We start from the raw sequence: 23,076 nt of genomic DNA on the forward strand, positions 1-23,076 counted from the left end.
GGTCTGCGTTTGCTCACCCAACCTCACCAAACCTCTCAGCCCCAAGAGTGTCCACCCTTATGTCTCATCCAGCTGTCGGTCTAGATATGGTCAATCCAGGTTGCATCACAGCCCCTGAACGAATTGTGTAAGAATTTCTCTCTCTTTCCCTGTCTTTGTTTCATGGGTTTTTAAAAGTAATTTATTTTTATAATGGGGTTTAGCTGCTTTTCACGGCTGTGTTTATGCCGCTTTACACCCACTTGACACACTAACAGAGAGATATCAATACATAGGTTTTAAGATTATTACTAGTCAGATATATTCTTGTGCGGTGAATCGGGCGTGTTGAGTCCAGTTCTCTGAGCAAGGAGTAGGTCTTGTCTATTACATATTGGGTTTATGGAACGGTATCTGAGCTAATTTGAAACTCTTGTTTTATGTATCACCCCACCTCACCTTTCCCGTTAAGCAGCCATAGTGTGTTTTCTGCATGTGTGACTCTGCTCTGTTTTGTAATTCAGTTCAAGTGTAACGGTTTTTACATTCCCTCTATAAGTGACACCTTATGAGAAGTGTCCTTTTCTGTGTGACTTATTTCACTTAGAATCGTCTTACCTAAATCCACTCATCATGCTGCTACTAGCCTTATGACATTGATTTCATGGCTGAGTGATATTCCATTGTACATAAGGACCACAACTTTTTTATCCATTTTTCGCTTTCCTGGGATATTTAAGGTGGAATGAAGTGGAGGTCCTTGTCAACAGAGCAGCCCTAAACTTTGGGGTGCTTGTGTCTTGCTGATTTTCAATTTTCCCACTTTATCCCCCCATGCGTGGAAGTGCCCTATGCTCTCTAAGCTGTGTTTTTTAGATGTTTCAGGACACACCGTACACTTCTCCAGAGTGGCTGTTGGCAATTTACATCCCGCCCACCAGTGTAGCAAGGCTCCCATTTCTCCATGGCCTGTCCTGCATTTCTGGTTTTGACACTTTTTTCAGCATGGCCCTTTTGACCGATGGGAAGCGAGACTTCTTTGTAGCGCTGATTTGCCTTTCCAGGTTGCTTGGTTGGCCAAAAAGGGTGTATGTGTTTTTTCCTGAATATATTCAGGAAAAAACGCATACGCCCTTTTTGGCCAAGGGCATCATTGTCAACGTTTTGCCGCTTTTCACGTGCTTTAAAGGCGATTCGAATCTACCTCCTGAAATCTGTTTCCTGCAATTCTGCCTTGATTTCAAATCCTCTTCTTTGCCTTCCCTCAATATATTTGTGGACGAGAGTTATCATTTATAACTGTGCAGGTTTGTGAATTGCAGTGCCCAGAAGCTCCATTTTACAAGTCGCTTTTTTGGGAGCTGGCCGCAAAAGCGCAGGATGGCTTCAGGCCCTGTTCTGGTTCCGGGGGGCAGGCTGAGCCTGTGGTTAATTCTTCTTCCTGATGGGAAAATAGAGTGACCTGTGCCTGTCCCAACACCAAGAGCTAGTCTCTCATTGGTTCCCCGTCTTCCCGTTCATCCTCAGGACAAATTGCAACCTGTACGGAACAGGAGGTTAAAGGTGCTGATGCTCCAAGTAGGGAGGTTGCTAGTAAAGTGGCTGGAATGGCGAACCCGAGCACAAGGAGATGAGAAATGAGGTGCGTTTTAGAAACCTTTCCCCATCACACGGTGTACCATCTTCTGGGATTCTCATGCATGGTTTCGATGTAGGAAAATGCCCTTGAACCTGGAGATTTGGGACCCATGCGATGGGTAGCACGCAGTATTACTTTAAAGGGTCTGCGTTTGCTCACCCAACCTCACCAAACCTCTCAGCCCCAAGAGTGTCCACCCTTATGTCTCATCCAGCTGTGGGTCTAGATATGGTCAATCCAGGTTGCATCACAGCCCCTGAACGAATTGTGTAAGAATTTCTCTCTCTTTCCCTGTCTTTGTTTCATGGGTTTTTAAAAGTAATTTATTTTTATAATGGGGTTTAGCTGCTTTTCACGGCTGTGTTTATGCCGCTTTACACCCACTTGACACACTAACAGAGAGATATCAATACATAGGTTTTAAGATTATTACTAGTCAGATATATTCTTGTGCGGTGAATCGGGCGTGTTGAGTCCAGTTCTCTGAGCAAGGAGTAGGTCTTGTCTATTACATATTGGGTTTATGGAACGGTATCTGAGCTAATTTGAAACTCTTGTTTTATGTATCACCCCACCTCACCTTTACCGTTAAGCAGCCATAGTGTGTTTTCTGCATGTGTGACTCTGTTCTGTTTTGTAATTCAGTTCAAGTGTAACGGTTTTTACATTCCCTCTAAAAGTGACACCTTATGAGAAGTGTCCTTTTCTGTGTGACTTATTTCACTTAGAATCGTCTTACCTAAATCCACTCATCATGCTGCTACTAGCCTTATGACATTGATTTCATGGCTGAGTGATATTCCATTGTACAGAAGGACCACAACTTTTTTATCCATTTTTCGCTTTCCTGGGATATTTAAGGTGGAATGAAGTGGAGGTCCTTGTCAACAGAGCAGCCCTAAACTTTGGGGTGCTTGTGTCTTGCTGATTTTCAATTTTCCCACTTTATCCCCCCATGCGTGGAAGTGCCCTATGCTCTCTAAGCTGTGTTTTTTAGATGTTTCAGGACACACCGTACACTTCTCCAGAGTGGCTGTTGGCAATTTACATCCCGCCCATCAGTGTAGCAAGGCTCCCATTTCTCCATGGCCTGTCCTGCATTTCTGGTTTTGACACTTTTTTCACCATGGCGCTTTTGACCGATGGGAAGCGAGACTTCTTTGTAGCGCTGATTTGCCTTTCCAGGTTGCTTGGTTGGCCAAAAAGGGCGTATGCGTTTTTTCCTGAATATATTCAGGAAAAAACGCATACGCCCTTTTTGGCCAAGGGCATCATTGTCAACGTTTTGCCGCTTTTCATGTGCTTTAAAGGCGATTCGAATCTACCTCCTGAAATCTGTTTCCTGCAATTCTGCCTTGATTTCAAATCCTCTTCTTTGCCTTCCCTCAATATATTTGTGGACGAGAGTTATCATTTATAACTCTGCAGGTTTGTGAATTGCAGTGCCCTGAAGCTCCATTTTACAAGTCGCTTTTTTGGGAGCTGGCCGCAAAAGCGCAGGATGGCTTCAGGCCCTGTTCTGGTTCCGGGGGTCAGGCTGAGCCTGTGGTTAATTCTTCTTCCTGATGGGAAAATAGAGTGACCTGTGCCTGTCCCAACACCAAGAGCTAGTCTCTCATTGGTTCCCCGTCTTCCCGTTCATCCTCAGGAAAAATTGCAACCTGTACGGAACAGGAGGTTAAAGGTGCTGAGGCTCCAAGTAGGGAGATTGCTAGTAAAGTGGCTGGAATGGCGAACCCGAGCACAAGGAGATGAGAAATGAGGTGCGTTTTAGAAACCTTTCCCCATCACACGGTGTACCATCTTCTGGGTTTCTCATGCATGTTTTCGATGTAGGAAGATGCCCTTGAACCTGGAGATTTGGGACCCATGCGATGGGTAGCACGCAGTATTACTTTAAAGGGTCTGCGTTTGCTCACCCAACCTCACCAAACCTCTCAGCCCCAAGAGTGTCCACCCTTATGTCTCATCCAGCTGTCGGTCTAGATATGGTCAATCCAGGTTGCATCACAGCCCCTGAACGAATTGTGTAAGAATTTCTCTCTCTTTCCCTGTCTTTGTTTCATGGGTTTTTAAAAGTAATTTATTTTTATAATGGGGTTTAGCTGCTTTTCACGGCTGTGTTTATGCCGCTTTACACCCACTTGACACACTAACAGAGAGATATCAATACATAGGTTTTAAGATTATTACTAGTCAGATATATTCTTGTGCGGTGAATCGGGCGTGTTGAGTCCAGTTCTCTGAGCAAGGAGTAGGTCTTGTCTATTACATATTGGGTTTATGGAACGGTATCTGAGCTAATTTGAAACTCTTGTTTTATGTATCACCCCACCTCACCTTTCCCGTTAAGCAGCCATAGTGTGTTTTCTGCATGTGTGACTCTGCTCTGTTTTGTAATTCAGTTCAAGTGTAACGGTTTTTACATTCCCTCTATAAGTGACACCTTATGAGAAGTGTCCTTTTCTGTGTGACTTATTTCACTTAGAATCGTCTTACCTAAATCCACTCATCATGCTGCTACTAGCCTTATGACATTGATTTCATGGCTGAGTGATATTCCACTGTACATAAGGACCACAACTTTTTTATCCATTTTTCGCTTTCCTGGGATATTTAAGGTGGAATGAAGTGGAGGTCCTTGTCAACAGAGCAGCCCTAAACTTTGGGGTGCTTGTGTCTTGCTGATTTTCAATTTTCCCACTTTATCCCCCCATGCGTGGAAGTGCCCTATGCTCTCTAAGCTGTGTTTTTTAGATGTTTCAGGACACACCGTACACTTCTCCAGAGTGGCTGTTGGCAATTTACATCCCGCCCACCAGTGTAGCAAGGCTCCCATTTCTCCATGGCCTGTCCTGCATTTCTGGTTTTGACACTTTTTTCAGCATGGCCCTTTTGACCGATGGGAAGCGAGACTTCTTTGTAGCGCTGATTTGCCTTTCCAGGTTGCTTGGTTGGCCAAAAAGGGTGTATGTGTTTTTTCCTGAATATATTCAGGAAAAAACGCATACGCCCTTTTTGGCCAAGGGCATCATTGTCAACGTTTTGCCGCTTTTCACGTGCTTTAAAGGCGATTCGAATCTACCTCCTGAAATCTGTTTCCTGCAATTCTGCCTTGATTTCAAATCCTCTTCTTTGCCTTCCCTCAATATATTTGTGGACGAGAGTTATCATTTATAACTGTGCAGGTTTGTGAATTGCAGTGCCCAGAAGCTCCATTTTACAAGTCGCTTTTTTGGGAGCTGGCCGCAAAAGCGCAGGATGGCTTCAGGCCCTGTTCTGGTTCCGGGGGGCAGGCTGAGCCTGTGGTTAATTCTTCTTCCTGATGGGAAAATAGAGTGACCTGTGCCTGTCCCAACACCAAGAGCTAGTCTCTCATTGGTTCCCCGTCTTCCCGTTCATCCTCAGGACAAATTGCAACCTGTACGGAACAGGAGGTTAAAGGTGCTGATGCTCCAAGTAGGGAGGTTGCTAGTAAAGTGGCTGGAATGGCGAACCCGAGCACAAGGAGATGAGAAATGAGGTGCGTTTTAGAAACCTTTCCCCATCACACGGTGTACCATCTTCTGGGATTCTCATGCATGGTTTCGATGTAGGAAAATGCCCTTGAACCTGGAGATTTGGGACCCATGCGATGGGTAGCACGCAGTATTACTTTAAAGGGTCTGCGTTTGCTCACCCAACCTCACCAAACCTCTCAGCCCCAAGAGTGTCCACCCTTATGTCTCATCCAGCTGTGGGTCTAGATATGGTCAATCCAGGTTGCATCACAGCCCCTGAACGAATTGTGTAAGAATTTCTCTCTCTTTCCCTGTCTTTGTTTCATGGGTTTTTAAAAGTAATTTATTTTTATAATGGGGTTTAGCTGCTTTTCACGGCTGTGTTTATGCCGCTTTACACCCACTTGACACACTAACAGAGAGATATCAATACATAGGTTTTAAGATTATTACTAGTCAGATATATTCTTGTGCGGTGAATCGGGCGTGTTGAGTCCAGTTCTCTGAGCAAGGAGTAGGTCTTGTCTATTACATATTGGGTTTATGGAACGGTATCTGAGCTAATTTGAAACTCTTGTTTTATGTATCACCCCACCTCACCTTTCCCGTTAAGCAGCCATAGTGTGTTTTCTGCATGTGTGACTCTGTTCTGTTTTGTAATTCAGTTCAAGTGTAACGGTTTTTACATTCCCTCTATAAGTGACACCTTATGAGAAGTGTCCTTTTCGGTGTGACTTATTTCACTTAGAATCGTCTTAACTAAATCCACTCATCATGCTGCTACTAGCCTTATGACATTGATTTCATGGCTGAGTGATATTCCATTGTACATAAGGACCACAACTTTTTTATCCATTTTTCGCTTTCCTGGGATATTTAAGGTGGAATGAAGTGGAGGTCCTTGTCAACAGAGCAGCCCTAAACTTTGGGGTGCTTGTGTCTTGCTGATTTTCAATTTTCCCACTTTATCTCCCCATGCGTGGAAGTGCCCTATGCTCTCTAAGCTGTGTTTTTTAGATGTTTCAGGACACACCGTACACTTCTCCAGAGTGGCTGTTGGCAATTTACATCCCGCCCATCAGTGTAGCAAGGCTCCCATTTCTCCATGGCCTGTCCTGCATTTCTGGTTTTGACACTTTTTTCAGCATAGCCCTTTTGACCGATGGGAAGCGAGACTTCTTTGTAGCGCTGATTTGCCTTTCCAGGTTGCTTGGTTGGCCAAAAAGGGCGTATGCGTTTTTTCCTGAATATATTCAGGAAAAAACGCATACGCCCTTTTTGGCCAAGGGCATCATTGTCGACGTTTTGCCGCTTTTCATGTGCTTTCAAGGGGATTCGAATCTACCTCCTGAAATCTGTTTCCTGCAATTCTGCCTTGATTTCAAATCCTCTTCTTTGCCTTCCCTCAATATATTTGTGGACGAGAGTTATCATTTATAACTCTGCAGGTTTGTGAATTGCAGTGCCCAGAAGCTCCATTTTACAAGTCGCTTTTTTGGGAGCTGGCCGCAAAAGCGCAGGATGGCTTCAGGCCCTGTTCTGGTTCCGGGGGGCAGGCTGAGCCTGTGGTTAATTCTTCTTCCTGATGGGAAGATAGAGTGACCTGTGCCTGTCCCAACACCAAGAGCTAGTCTCTCATTGGTTCCCCGTCTTCCCGTTCATCCTCAGGACAAATTACAACCTGTACGGAACAGGATGTTAAAGGTGCTGAGGCTCCACGGAGGGAGATTGCTAGTAAAGTGGCTGGAATGGCGAACCCGAGCACAAGGAGATGAGAAATGAGGTGCGTTTTAGAAACCTTTCCCCATCACACGGTGTACCATCTTCTGGGTTTCTCATGCATGGTTTCGATGTAGGAAAATGCCCTTGAACCTGGAGATTTGGGACCCATGCGATGGGTAGCACGCAGTATTACTTTAAAGGGTCTGCGTTTGCTCACCCAACCTCACCAAACCTCTCAGCCCCAAGAGTGTCCACCCTTATGTCTCATCCAGCTGTGGGTCTAGATATGGTCAATCCAGGTTGCATCACAGCCCCTGAACGAATTGTGTAAGAATTTCTCTCTCTTTCCCTGTCTTTGTTTCATGGGTTTTTAAAAGTAATTTATTTTTAGAATGGGGTTTAGCTGCTTTTCACGGCTGTGTTTATGCCGCTTTACACCCACTTGACACACTAACAGAGAGATATCAATACATAGGTTTTAAGATTATTACTAGTCAGATATATTCTTGTGCGGTGAATCGGGCGTGTTGAGTCCAGTTCTCTGAGCAAGGAGTAGGTCTTGTCTATTACATATTGGGTTTAAGGAACGGTATCTGAGCTAATTTGAAACTCTTGTTTTATGTATCACCCCACCTCACCTTTCCCGTTAAGCAGCCATAGTGTGTTTTCTGCATGTGTGACTCTGTTCTGTTTTGTAATTCAGTTCAAGTGTAACGGTTTTTACATTCCCTCTATAAGTGACACCTTATGAGAAGTGTCCTTTTCTGTGTGACTTATTTCACTTAGAATCGTCTTACCTAAATCCACTCATCATGCTGCTACTAGCCTTATGACATTGATTTCATGGCTGAGTGATATTCCATTGTACATAAGGACCACAACTTTTTTATCCATTTTTCGCTTTCCTGGGATATTTAAGGTGGAATGAAGTGGAGGTCCTTGTCAACAGAGCAGCCCTAAACTTTGGGGTGCTTGTGTCTTGCTGATTTTCAATTTTCCCACTTTATCCCCCCATGCGTGGAAGTGCCCTATGCTCTCTAAGCTGTGTTTTTTAGATGTTTCAGGACACACCGTACACTTCTCCAGAGTGGCTGTTGGCAATTTACATCCCGCCCATCAGTGTAGCAAGGCTCCCATTTCTCCATGGCCTGTCCTGCATTTCTGGTTTTGACACTTTTTTCAGCATAGCCCTTTTGACCGATGGGAAGCGAGACTTCTTTGTAGCGCTGATTTGCCTTTCCAGGTTGCTTGGTTGGCCAAAAAGGGCGTATGCGTTTTTTCCTGAATATATTCAGGAAAAAACGCATACGCCCTTTTTGGCCAAGGGCATCATTGTCAACGTTTTGCCGCTTTTCATGTGCTTTAAAGGGGATTCGAATCTACCTCCTGAAATCTGTTTCCTGCAATTCTGCCTTGATTTCAAATCCTCTTCTTTGCCTTCACTCAATATATTTGTGGACGAGAGTTATCATTTATAACTGTGCAGGTTTGTGAATTGCAGTGCCCAGAAGCTCCATTTTACAAGTCGCTTTTTTGGGAGCTGGCCGCAAAAGCGCAGGATGGCTTCAGGCCCTGTTCTGGTTCCGGGGGGCAGGCTGAGCCTGTGGTTAATTCTTCTTCCTGATGGGAAAATAGAGTGACCTGTGCCTGTCCCAACACCAAGAGCTAGTCTCTCATTGGTTCCCCGTCTTCCCGTTCATCCTCAGGACAAATTGCAACCTGTACGGAACAGGAGGTTAAAGGTGCTGTGGCTCCACGTAGGGAGATTGCTAGTAAAGTGGCTGGAATGGCGAACCCGAGCACAAGGAGATGAGAAATGAGGTGCGTTTTAGAAACCTTTCCCCATCACACGGTGTACCATCTTCTGGGTTTCTCATGCATGGTTTCGATGTAGGAAAATGCCCTTGAACCTGGAGATTTGGGACCCATGCGATGGGTAGCACGCAGTATTACTTTAAAGGGTCTGCGTTTGCTCACCCAACCTCACCAAACCTCTCAGCCCCAAGAGTGTCCACCCTTATGTCTCATCCAGCTGTGGGTCTAGATATGGTCAATCCAGGTTGCATCACAGCCCCTGAACGAATTGTGTAAGAATTTCTCTCTCTTTCCCTGTCTTTGTTTCATGGGTTTTTAAAAGTAATTTATTTTTATAATGGGGTTTAGCTGCTTTTCACGGCTGTGTTTATGCCGCTTTACACCCACTTGACACACTAACAGAGAGATATCAATACATAGGTTTTAAGATTATTACTAGTCAGATATATTCTTGTGCGGTGAATCGGTCGTGTTGAGTCCAGTTCTCTGAGCAAGGAGTAGGTCTTGTCTATTACATATTGGGTTTATGGAACGGTATCTGAGCTAATTTGAAACTCTTGTTTTATGTATCACCCCACCTCACCTTTCCCGTTAAGCAGCCATAGTGTGTTTTCTGCATGTGTGACTCTGTTCTGTTTTGTAATTCAGTTCAAGTGTAACGGTTTTTACATTCCCTCTATAAGTGACACCTTATGAGAAGTGTCCTTTTCTGTGTGACTTATTTCACTTAGAATCGTCTTACCTAAATCCACTCATCATGCTGCTACTAGCCTTATGACATTGATTTCATGGCTGAGTGATATTCCATTGTACATAAGGACCACAACTTTTTATCCATTTTTCGCTTTCCTGGGATATTTAAGGTGGAATGAAGTGGAGGTCCTTGTCAACAGAGCAGCCCTAAACTTTGGGGTGCTTGTGTCTTGCTGATTTTCAATTTTCCCACTTTATCCCCCCATGCGTGGAAGTGCCCTATGCTCTCTAAGCTGTGTTTTTTAGATGTTTCAGGACACACCGTACACTTCTCCAGAGTGGCTGTTGGCAATTTACATCCCGCCCATCAGTGTAGCAAGGCTCCCATTTCTCCATGGCCTGTCCTGCATTTCTGGTTTTGACACTTTTTTCAGCATAGCCCTTTTGACCGATGGGAAGCGAGACTTCTTTGTAGCGCTGATTTGCCTTTCCAGGTTGCTTGGTTGGCCAAAAAGGGCGTATGCGTTTTTTCCTGAATATATTCAGGAAAAAACGCATACGCCCTTTTTGGCCAAGGGCATCATTGTCGACGTTTTGCCGCTTTTCATGTGCATTAAAGGGGATTCGAATCTACCTCCTGAAATCTGTTTCCTGCAATTCTGCCTTGATTTCAAATCCTCTTCTTTGCCTTCCCTCAATATATTTGTGGACGAGAGTTATCATTTATAACTGTGCAGGTTTGTGAATTGCAGTGCCCAGAAGCTCCATTTTACAAGTCGCTTTTTTGGGAGCTGGCCGCAAAAGCGCAGGATGGCTTCAGGCCCTGTTCTGGTTCCGGGGGGCAGGCTGAGCCTGTGGTTAATTCTTCTCCCTGATGGGAAGATAGAGTGACCTGTGCCTGTCCCAACACCAAGAGCTAGTCTCTCATTGGTTCCCCGTCTTCCCGTTCATCCTCAGGACAAATTGCAACCTGTACGGAACAGGAGGTTAAAGGTGCTGAGGCTCCACGTAGGGAGATTGCTAGTAAAGTGGCTGGAATGGCGAACCCGAGCACAAGGAGATGAGAAATGAGGTGCGTTTTAGAAACCTTTCCCCATCACACGGTGTACCATCTTCTGGGTTTCTCATGCATGGTTTCGATGTAGGAAAATGCCCTTGAACCTGGAGATTTGGGACCCATGCGATGGGTAGCACGCAGTATTACTTTAAAGGGTCTGCGTTTGCTCACCCAACCTCACCAAACCTCTCAGCCCCAAGAGTGTCCACCCTTATGTCTCATCCAGCTGTGGGTCTAGATATGGTCAATCCAGGTTGCATCACAGCCCCTGAACGAATTGTGTAAGAATTTCTCTCTCTTTCCCTGTCTTTGTTTCATGGGTTTTTAAAAGTAATTTATTTTTAGAATGGGGTTTAGCTGCTTTTCACGGCTGTGTTTATGCCGCTTTACACCCACTTGACACACTAACAGAGAGATATCAATACATAGGTTTTAAGATTATTACTAGTCAGATATATTCTTGTGCGGTGAATCGGGCGTGTTGAGTCCAGTTCTCTGAGCAAGGAGTAGGTCTTGTCTATTACATATTGGGTTTATGGAACGGTATCTGAGCTAATTTGAAACTCTTGTTTTATGTATCACCCCACCTCACCTTTCCCGTTAAGCAGCCATAGTGTGTTTTCTGCATGTGTGACTCTGTTCTGTTTTGTAATTCAGTTCAAGTGTAACGGTTTTTACATTCCCTCTATAAGTGACACCTTATGAGAAGTGTCCTTTTCGGTGTGACTTATTTCACTTAGAATCGTCTTAACTAAATCCACTCATCATGCTGCTACTAGCCTTATGACATTGATTTCATGGCTGAGTGATATTCCATTGTACATAAGGACCACAACTTTTTTATCCATTTTTCGCTTTCCTGGGATATTTAAGGTGGAATGAAGTGGAGGTCCTTGTCAACAGAGCAGCCCTAAACTTTGGGGTGCTTGTGTCTTGCTGATTTTCAATTTTCCCACTTTATCTCCCCATGCGTGGAAGTGCCCTATGCTCTCTAAGCTGTGTTTTTTAGATGTTTCAGGACACACCGTACACTTCTCCAGAGTGGCTGTTGGCAATTTACATCCCGCCCATCAGTGTAGCAAGGCTCCCATTTCTCCATGGCCTGTCCTGCATTTCTGGTTTTGACACTTTTTTCAGCATAGCCCTTTTGACCGATGGGAAGCGAGACTTCTTTGTAGCACTGATTTGCCTTTCCAGGTTGCTTGGTTGGCCAAAAAGGGCGTATGCGTTTTTTCCTGAATATATTCAGGAAAAAACGCATACGCCCTTTTTGGCCAAGGGCATCATTGTCGACGTTTTGCCGCTTTTCATGTGCTTTCAAGGGGATTCGAATCTACCTCCTGAAATCTGTTTCCTGCAATTCTGCCTTGATTTCAAATCCTCTTCTTTGCCTTCCCTCAATATATTTGTGGACGAGAGTTATCATTTATAACTGTGCAGGTTTGTGAATTGCAGTGCCCAGAAGCTCCATTTTACAAGTCGCTTTTTTGGGAGCTGGCCGCAAAAGCGCAGGATGGCTTCAGGCCCTGTTCTGGTTCCGGGGGGCAGGCTGAGCCTGTGGTTAATTCTTCTTCCTGATGGGAAAATAGAGTGACCTGTGCCTGTCCCAACACCAAGAGCTAGTCTCTCATTGGTTCCCCGTCTTCCCGTTCATCCTCAGGACAAATTGCAACCTGTACGGAACAGGAGGTTAAAGGTGCTGAGGCTCCAAGTAGGGAGATTGCTAGTAAAGTGGCTGGAATGGCGAACCCGAGCACAAGGAGATGAGAAATGAGGTGCGTTTTAGAAACCTTTCCCCATCACACGGTGTACCATCTTCTGGGTTTCTCATGCATGTTTTCGATGTAGGAAGATGCCCTTGAACCTGGAGATTTGGGACCCATGCGATGGGTAGCACGCAGTATTACTTTAAAGGGTCTGCGTTTGCTCACCCAACCTCACCAAACCTCTCAGCCCCAAGAGTGTCCACCCTTATGTCTCATCCAGCTGTGGGTCTAGATATGGTCAATCCAGGTTGCATCACAGCCCCTGAACGAATTGTGTAAGAATTTCTCTCTCTTTCCCTGTCTTTGTTTCATGGGTTTTTTAAAGTAATTTATTTTTATAATGGGGTTTAGCTGCTTTTCACGGCTGTGTTTATGCCGCTTTACACCCACTTGACACACTAACAGAGAGATATCAATACATAGGTTTTAAGATTATTACTAGTCAGATATATTCTTGTGCGGTGAATCGGGCGTGTTGAGTCCAGTTCTCTGAGCAAGGAGTAGGTCTTGTCTATTACATATTGGGTTTATGGAACGGTATCTGAGCTAATTTGAAACTCTTGTTTTATGTATCACCCCACCTCACCTTTCCCGTTAAGCAGCCATAGTGTGTTTTCTGCATGTGTGACTCTGTTCTGTTTTGTAATTCAGTTCAAGTGTAACGGTTTTTACATTCCCTCTATAAGTGACACCTTATGAGAAGTGTCCTTTTCTGTGTGACTTATTTCACTTAGAATCGTCTTACCTAAATCCACTCATCATGCTGCTACTAGCCTTATGACATTGATTTCATGGCTGAGTGATATTCCATTGTACATAAGGACCACAACTTTTTTATCCATTTTTCGCTTTCCTGGGATATTTAAGGTGGAATGAAGTGGAGGTCCTTGTCAACAGAGCAGCCCTAAACTTTGGGGTGCTTGTGTCTTGCTGATTTTCAATTTTCCCACTTTATCCCCCCATGCGTGGAAGTGCCCTATGCTCTCTAAGCTGTGTTTTTTAGATGTTTCAGGACACACCGTACACTTCTCCAGAGTGGCTGTTGGCAATTTACATCCCGCCCATCAGTGTAGCAAGGCTCCCATTTCTCCATGGCCTGTCCTGCATTTCTGGTTTTGACACTTTTTTCAGCATGGCCCTTTTGACCGATGGGAAGCGAGACTTCTTTGTAGCGCTGATTTGCCTTTCCAGGTTGCTTGGTTGGCCAAAAATGGCGTATGCGTTTTTTCCTGAATATATTCAGGAAAAAACGCATACGCCCTTTTTGGCCAAGGGCATCATTGTCAACGTTTTGCCGCTTTTCACGTGCTTTAAAGGCGATTCGAATCTACCTCCTGAAATCTGTTTCCTGCAATTCTGCCTTGATTTCAAATCCTCTTCTTTGCCTTCCCTCAATATATTTGTGGACGAGAGTTATCATTTATAACTGTGCAGGTTTGTGAATTGCAGTGCCCAGAAGCTCCATTTTACAAGTCGCTTTTTTGGGAGCTGGCCGCAAAAGCGCAGGATGGCTTCAGGCCCTGTTCTGGTTCCGGGGGGCAGGCTGAGCCTGTGGTTAATTCTTCTTCCTGATGGGAAAATAGAGTGACCTGTGCCTGTCCCAACACCAAGAGCTAGTCTCTCATTGGTTCCCCGTCTTCCCGTTCATCCTCAGGACAAATTGCAACCTGTACGGAACAGGAGGTTAAAGGTGCTGAGGCTCCAAGTAGGGAGGTTGCTAGTAAAGTGGCTGGAATGGCGAACCCGAGCACAAGGAGATGAGAAATGAGGTGCGTTTTAGAAACCTTTCCCCATCACACGGTGTACCATCTTCTGGGATTCTCATGCATGTTTTCGATGTAGGAAGATGCCCTTGAACCTGGAGATTTGGGACCCATGCGATGGGTAGCACGCAGTATTACTTTAAAGGGTCTGCGTTTGCTCACCCAACCTCACCAAACCTCTCAGCCCCAAGAGTGTCCACCCTTATGTCTCATCCAGCTGTGGGTCTAGATTTGGTCAATCCAGGTTGCATCACAGCCCCTGAACGAATTGTGTAAGAATTTCTCTCTCTTTCCCTGTCTTTGTTTCATGGGTTTTTAAAAGTAATTTATTTTTATAATGGGGTTTAGCTGCTTTTCACGGCTGTGTTTATGCCGCTTTACACCCACTTGACACACTAACAGAGAGATATCAATACATAGGTTTTAAGATTATTACTAGTCAGATATATTCTTGTGCGGTGAATCGGGCGTGTTGAGTCCAGTTCTCTGAGCAAGGAGTAGGTCTTGTCTATTACATATTGGGTTTATGGAACGGTATCTGAGCTAATTTGAAACTCTTGTTTTATGTATCACCCCACCTCACCTTTCCCGTTAAGCAGCCATAGTGTGTTTTCTGCATGTGTGACTCTGTTCTGTTTTGTAATTCAGTTCAAGTGTAACGGTTTTTACATTCCCTCTATAAGTGACACCTTATGAGAAGTGTCCTTTTCTGTGTGACTTATTTCACTTAGAATCGTCTTACCTAAATCCACTCATCATGCTGCTACTAGCCTTATGACATTGATTTCATGGCTGAGTGATATTCCATTGTACATAAGGACCACAACTTTTTTATCCATTTTTCGCTTTCCTGGGATATTTAAGGTGGAATGAAGTGGAGGTCCTTGTCAACAGAGCAGCCCTAAACTTTGGGGTGCTTGTGTCTTGCTGATTTTCAATTTTCCCACTTTATCCCCCCATGCGTGGAAGTGCCCTATGCTCTCTAAGCTGTGTTTTTTAGATGTTTCAGGACACACCGTACACTTCTCCAGAGTGGCTGTTGGCAATTTACATCCCGCCCATCAGTGTAGCAAGGCTCCCATTTCTCCATGGCCTGTCCTGCATTTCTGGTTTTGACACTTTTTTCAGCATGGCCCTTTTGACCGATGGGAAGCGAGACTTCTTTGTAGCGCTGATTTGCCTTTCCAGGTTGCTTGGTTGGCCAAAAATGGCGTATGCGTTTTTTCCTGAATATATTCAGGAAAAAACGCATACGCCCTTTTTGGCCAAGGGCATCATTGTCAACGTTTTGCCGCTTTTCACGTGCTTTAAAGGCGATTCGAATCTACCTCCTGAAATCTGTTTCCTGCAATTCTGCCTTGATTTCAAATCCTCTTCTTTGCCTTCCCTCAATATATTTGTGGACGAGAGTTATCATTTATAACTCTGCAGGTTTGTGAATTGCAGTGCCCAGAAGCTCCATTTTACAAGTCGCTTTTTTGGGAGCTGGCCGCAAAAGCGCAGGATGGCTTCAGGCCCTGTTCTGGTTCCGGGGGGCAGGCTGAGCCTGTGGTTAATTCTTCTTCCTGATGGGAAAATAGAGTGACCTGTGCCTGTCCCAACACCAAGAGCTAGTCTCTCATTGGTTCCCCGTCTTCCCGTTCATCCTCAGGACAAATTGCAACCTGTACGGAACAGGAGGTTAAAGGTGCTGAGGCTCCAAGTAGGGAGGTTGCTAGTAAAGTGGCTGGAATGGCGAACCCGAGCACAAGGAGATGAGAAATGAGGTGCGTTTTAGAAACCTTTCCCCATCACACGGTGTACCATCTTCTGGGATTCTCATGCATGTTTTCGATGTAGGAAGATGCCCTTGAACCTGGAGATTTGGGACCCATGCGATGGGTAGCACGCAGTATTACTTTAAAGGGTCTGCGTTTGCTCACCCAACCTCACCAAACCTCTCAGCCCCAAGAGTGTCCACCCTTATGTCTCATCCAGCTGTGGGTCTAGATTTGGTCAATCCAGGTTGCATCACAGCCCCTGAACGAATTGTGTAAGAATTTCTCTCTCTTTCCCTGTCTTTGTTTCATGGGTTTTTAAAAGTAATTTATTTTTATAATGGGGTTTAGCTGCTTTTCACGGCTGTGTTTATGCCGCTTTACACCCACTTGACACACTAACAGAGAGATATCAATACATAGGTTTTAAGATTATTACTAGTCAGATATATTCTTGTGCGGTGAATCGGGCGTGTTGAGTCCAGTTCTCTGAGCAAGGAGTAGGTCTTGTCTATTACATATTGGGTTTATGGAACGGTATCTGAGCTAATTTGAAACTCTTGTTTTATGTATCACCCCACCTCACCTTTCCCGTTAAGCAGCCATAGTGTGTTTTCTGCATGTGTGACTCTGTTCTGTTTTGTAATTCAGTTCAAGTGTAACGGTTTTTACATTCCCTCTATAAGTGACACCTTATGAGAAGTGTCCTTTTCTGTGTGACTTATTTCACTTAGAATCGTCTTACCTAAATCCACTCATCATGCTGCTACTAGCCTTATGACATTGATTTCATGGCTGAGTGATATTCCATTGTACATAAGGACCACAACTTTTTTATCCATTTTTCGCTTTCCTGGGATATTTAAGGTGGAATGAAGTGGAGGTCCTTGTCAACAGAGCAGCCCTAAACTTTGGGGTGCTTGTGTCTTGCTGATTTTCAATTTTCCCACTTTATCCCCCCATGCGTGGAAGTGCCCTATGCTCTCTAAGCTGTGTTTTTTAGATGTTTCAGGACACACCGTACACTTCTCCAGAGTGGCTGTTGGCAATTTACATCCCGCCCATCAGTGTAGCAAGGCTCCCATTTCTCCATGGCCTGTCCTGCATTTCTGGTTTTGACACTTTTTTCAGCATGGCCCTTTTGACCGATGGGAAGCGAGACTTCTTTGTAGCGCTGATTTGCCTTTCCAGGTTGCTTGGTTGGCCAAAAAGGGCGTATGCGTTTTTTCCTGAATATATTCAGGAAAAAACGCATACGCCCTTTTTGGCCAAGGGCATCATTGTCAACGTTCTGCCGCTTTTCACGTGCTTTAAAGGCGATTCGAATCTACCTCCTGAAATCTGTTTCCTGCAATTCTGCCTTGATTTCAAATCCTCTTCTTTGCCTTCCCTCAATATATTTGTGGACGAGAGTTATCATTTATAACTCTGCAGGTTTGTGAATTGCAGTGCCCAGAAGCTCCATTTTACAAGTCGCATTTTTGGGAGCTGGCCGCAAAAGCGCAGGATGGCTTCAGGCCCTGTTCTGGTTCCGGGGGGCAGGCTGAGCCTGTGGTTAATTCTTCTTCCTGATGGGAAAATAGAGTGACCTGTGCCTGTCCCAACACCAAGAGCTAGTCTCTCATTGGTTCCCCGTCTTCCCTTTCATCCTCAGGACAAATTGCAACCTGTACGGAACAGGAGGTTAAAGGTGCTGAGGCTCCAAGTAGGGAGGTTGCTAGTAAAGTGGCTGGAATGGCGAACCCGAGCACAAGGAGATGAGAAATGAGGTGCGTTTTAGAAACCTTTCCCCATCACACGGTGTACCATCTTCTGGGATTCTCATGCATGTTTTCGATGTAGGAAGATGCCCTTGAACCTGGAGATTTGGGACCCATGCGATGGGTAGCACGCAGTATTACTTTAAAGGGTCTGCGTTTGCTCACCCAACCTCACCAAACCTCTCAGCCCCAAGAGTGTCCACCCTTATGTCTCATCCAGCTGTGGGTCTAGATATGGTCAATCCAGGTTGCATCACAGCCCCTGAACGAATTGTGTAAGAATTTCTCTCTCTTTCCCTGTCTTTGTTTCATGGGTTTTTAAAAGTAATTTATTTTTATAATGGGGTTTAGCTGCTTTTCACGGCTGTGTTTATGCCGCTTTACACCCACTTGACACACTAACAGAGAGATATCAATACATAGGTTTTAAGATTATTACTAGTCAGATATATTCTTGTGCGGTGAATCGGGCGTGTTGAGTCCAGTTCTCTGAGCAAGGAGTAGGTCTTGTCTATTACATATTGGGTTTATGGAACGGTATCTGAGCTAATTTGAAACTCTTGTTATATGTATCACCCCACCTCACCTTTCCCGTTAAGCAGCCATAGTGTGTTTTCTGCATGTGTGACTCTGTTCTGTTTTGTAATTCAGTTCAAGTGTAACGGTTTTTACATTCCCTCTATAAGTGACACCTTATGAGAAGTGTCCTTTTCTGTGTGACTTATTTCACTTAGAATCGTCTTACCTAAATCCACTCATCATGCTGCTACTAGCCTTATGACATTGATTTCATGGCTGAGTGATATTCCATTGTACATAAGGACCACAACTTTTTTATCCATTTTTCGCTTTCCTGGGATATTTAAGGTGGAATGAAGTGGAGGTCCTTGTCAACAGAGCAGCCCTAAACTTTGGGGTGCTTGTGTCTTGCTGATTTTCAATTTTCCCACTTTATCCCCCCATGCGTGGAAGTGCCCTATGCTCTCTAAGCTGTGTTTTTTAGATGTTTCAGGACACACCGTACACTTCTCCAGAGTGGCTGTTGGCAATTTACATCCCGCCCATCAGTGTAGCAAGGCTCCCATTTCTCCATGGCCTGTCCTGCATTTCTGGTTTTGACACTTTTTTCAGCATGGCCCTTTTGACCGATGGGAAGCGAGACTTCTTTGTAGCGCTGATTTGCCTTTCCAGGTTGCTTGGTTGGCCAAAAAGGGCGTATGCGTTTTTTCCTGAATATATTCAGGAAAAAACGCATACGCCCTTTTTGGCCAAGGGCATCATTGTCAACGTTCTGCCGCTTTTCACGTGCTTTAAAGGCGATTCGAATCTACCTCCTGAAATCTGTTTCCTGCAATTCTGCCTTGATTTCAAATCCTCTTCTTTGCCTTCCCTCAATATATTTGTGGACGAGAGTTATCATTTATAACTCTGCAGGTTTGTGAATCGCAGTGCCCAGAAGCTCCATTTTACAAGTCGCATTTTTGGGAGCTGGCCGCAAAAGCGCAGGATGGCTTCAGGCCCTGTTCTGGTTCCGGGGGGCAGGCTGAGCCTGTGGTTAATTCTTCTTCCTGATGGGAAAATAGAGTGACCTGTGCCTGTCCCAACACCAAGAGCTAGTCTCTCATTGGTTCCCCGTCTTCCCTTTCATCCTCAGGACAAATTGCAACCTGTACGGAACAGGAGGTTAAAGGTGCTGAGGCTCCAAGTAGGGAGGTTGCTAGTAAAGTGGCTGGAATGGCGAACCCGAGCACAAGGAGATGAGAAATGAGGTGCGTTTTAGAAACCTTTCCCCATCACACGGTGTACCATCTTCTGGGATTCTCATGCATGTTTTCGATGTAGGAAGATGCCCTTGAACCTGGAGATTTGGGACCCATGCGATGGGTAGCACGCAGTATTACTTTAAAGGGTCTGCGTTTGCTCACCCAACCTCACCAAACCTCTCAGCCCCAAGAGTGTCCACCCTTATGTCTCATCCAGCTGTGGGTCTAGATATGGTCAATCCAGGTTGCATCACAGCCCCTGAACGAATTGTGTAAGAATTTCTCTCTCTTTCCCTGTCTTTGTTTCATGGGTTTTTAAAAGTAATTTATTTTTATAATGGGGTTTAGCTGCTTTTCACGGCTGTGTTTATGCCGCTTTACACCCACTTGACACACTAACAGAGAGATATCAATACATAGGTTTTAAGATTATTACTAGTCAGATATATTCTTGTGCGGTGAATCGGGCGTGTTGAGTCCAGTTCTCTGAGCAAGGAGTAGGTCTTGTCTATTACATATTGGGTTTATGGAACGGTATCTGAGCTAATTTGAAACTCTTGTTATATGTATCACCCCACCTCACCTTTCCCGTTAAGCAGCCATAGTGTGTTTTCTGCATGTGTGACTCTGTTCTGTTTTGTAATTCAGTTCAAGTGTAACGGTTTTTACATTCCCTCTATAAGTGACACCTTATGAGAAGTGTCCTTTTCTGTGTGACTTATTTCACTTAGAATCGTCTTACCTAAATCCACTCATCATGCTGCTACTAGCCTTATGACATTGATTTCATGGCTGAGTGATATTCCATTGTACATAAGGACCACAACTATTTTATCCATTTTTCGCTTTCCTGGGATATTTAAGGTGGAATGAAGTGGAGGTCCTTGTCAACAGAGCAGCCCTAAACTTTGGGGTGCTTGTGTCTTGCTGATTTTCAATTTTCCCACTTTATCCCCCCATGCGTGGAAGTGCCCTATGCTCTCTAAGCTGTGTTTTTTAGATGTTTCAGGACACACCGTACACTTCTCCAGAGTGGCTGTTGGCAATTTACATCCCGCCCATCAGTGTAGCAAGGCTCCCATTTCTCCATGGCCTGTCCTGCATTTCTGGTTTTGACACTTTTTTCAGCATGGCCCTTTTGACCGATGGGAAGCGAGAATTCTTTGTAGCGCTGATTTGCCTTTCCAGGTTGCTTGGTTGGCCAAAAAGGGCGTATGCGTTTTTTCCTGAATATATTCAGGAAAAAACGCATACGCCCTTTTTGGCCAAGGGCATCATTGTCAACATTTTGCCGCTTTTCATGTGCTTTAAAGGCGATTCGAATCTACCTCCTGAAATCTGTTTCCTGCAATTCTGCCTTGATTTCAAATCCTCTTCTTTGCCTTCCCTCAATATATTTGTAGATGAGAGTTATCATTTATAACTCTGCAGGTTTGTGAATTGCAGTGCCCTGAAGCTCCATTTTACAAGTCGCTTTTTTGGGAGCTGGCCGCAAAAGCGCAGGATGGCTTCAGGCCCTGTTCTGGTTCCGCGGGTCAGGCTGAGCCTGTGGTTAATTCTTCTTCCTGATGGGAAAATAGAGTGACCTGTGCCTGTCCCAACACCAAGAGCTAGTCTCTCATTGGTTCCCCATCTTCCCGTTCATCCTCAGGACAAATTGCAACCTGTACGGAACAGGAGGTTAAAGGTGCTGATGCTCCAAGTAGGGAGGTTGCTAGTAAAGTGGCTGGAATGGCGAACCCGAGCACAAGGAGATGAGAAATGAGGTGCGTTTTAGAAACCTTTCCCCATCACACGGTGTACCATCTTCTGGGATTCTCATGCATGTTTTCGATGTAGGAAGATGCCCTTGAACCTGGAGATTTGGGACCCATGCGATGGGTAGCACGCAGTATTACTTTAAAGGGTCTGCGTTTGCTCACCCAACCTCACCAAACCTCTCAGCCCCAAGAGTGTCCACCCTTATGTCTCATCCAGCTGTGGGTCTAGATATGGTCAATCCAGGTTGCATCACAGCCCCTGAACGAATTGTGTAAGAATTTCTCTCTCTTTCCCTGTCTTTGTTTCATGGGTTTTTAAAAGTAATTTATTTTTATAATGGGGTTTAGCTGCTTTTCACGGCTGTGTTTATGCCGCTTTACACCCACTTGACACACTAACAGAGAGATATCAATACATAGGTTTTAAGATTATTACTAGTCAGATATATTCTTGTGCGGTGAATCGGGCGTGTTGAGTCCAGTTCTCTGAGCAAGGAGTAGGTCTTGTCTATTACATATTGGGTTTATGGAACGGTATCTGAGCTAATTTGAAACTCTTGTTTTATGTATCACCCCACCTCACCTTTCCCGTTAAGCAGCCATAGTGTGTTTTCTGGATGTGTGACTCTGTTCTGTTTTGTAATTCAGTTCAAGTGTAACGGTTTTTACATTCCCTCTATAAGTGACACCTTATGAGAAGTGTCCTTTTCTGTGTGACTTATTTCACTTAGAATCGTCTTACCTAAATCCACTCATCATGCTGCTACTAGCCTTATGACATTGATTTCATGGCTGAGTGATATTCCATTGTACAGAAGGACCACAACTTTTTTATCCATTTTTCGCTTTCCTGGGATATTTAAGGTGGAATGAAGTGGAGGTCCTTGTCAACAGAGCAGCCCTAAACTTTGGGGTGCTTGTGTCTTGCTGATTTTCAATTTTCCCACTTTATCCCCCCATGCGTGGAAGTGCCCTATGCTCTCTAAGCTGTGTTTTTTAGATGTTTCAGGACACACCGTACACTTCTCCAGAGTGGCTGTTGGCAATTTACATACCGCCCATCAGTGTAGCAAGGCTCCCATTTCTCCATGGCCTGTCCTGCATTTCTGGTTTTGACACTTTTTTCAGCATGGCCCTTTTGACCGATGGGAAGCGAGACTTCTTTGTAGCGCTGATTTGCCTTTCCAGGTTGCTTGGTTGGCCAAAAAGGGCGTATGCGTTTTTTCCTGAATATATTCAGGAAAAAACGCATACGCCCTTTTTGGCCAAGGGCATCATTGTCAACGTTTTGCCGCTTTTCACGTGCTTTAAAGGCGATTCGAATCTACCTCCTGAAATCTGTTTCCTGCAATTCTGCCTTGATTTCAAATCCTCTTCTTTGCCTTCCCTCAATATATTTGTGGACGAGAGTTATCATTTATAACTCTGCAGGTTTGTGAATTGCAGTGCCCAGAAGCTCCATTTTACAAGTCGCATTTTTGGGAGCTGGCCGCAAAAGCGCAGGATGGCTTCAGGCCCTGTTCTGGTTCCGGGGGGCAGGCTGAGCCTGTGGTTAATTCTTCTTCCTGATGGGAAAATAGAGTGACCTGTGCCTGTCCCAACACCAAGAGCTAGTCTCTCATTGGTTCCCCGTCTTCCCGTTCATCCTCAGGACAAATTGCAACCTGTACGGAACAGGAGGTTAAAGGTGCTGAGGCTCCAAGTAGGGAGGTTGCTAGTAAAGTGGCTGGAATGGCGAACCCGAGCACAAGGAGATGAGAAATGAGGTGCGTTTTAGAAACCTTTCCCCATCACACGGTGTACCATCTTCTGGGATTCTCATGCATGTTTTCGATGTAGGAAGATGCCCTTGAACCTGGAGATTTGGGACCCATGCGATGGGTAGCACGCAGTATTACTTTAAAGGGTCTGCGTTTGCTCACCCAACCTCACCAAACCTCTCAGCCCCAAGAGTGTCCACCCTTATGTCTCATCCAGCTGTGGGTCTAGATATGGTCAATCCAGGTTGCATCACAGCCCCTGAACGAATTGTGTAAGAATTTCTCTCTCTTTCCCTGTCTTTGTTTCATGGGTTTTTAAAAGTAATTTATTTTTAGAATGGG

The sequence above is a fragment of the Balaenoptera physalus genome (assembly GCF_965194825.1).
Source record: "Balaenoptera physalus genome assembly, contig: HAP1_SCAFFOLD_653, whole genome shotgun sequence".
Lineage (NCBI taxonomy): Eukaryota > Metazoa > Chordata > Mammalia > Artiodactyla > Balaenopteridae > Balaenoptera > Balaenoptera physalus.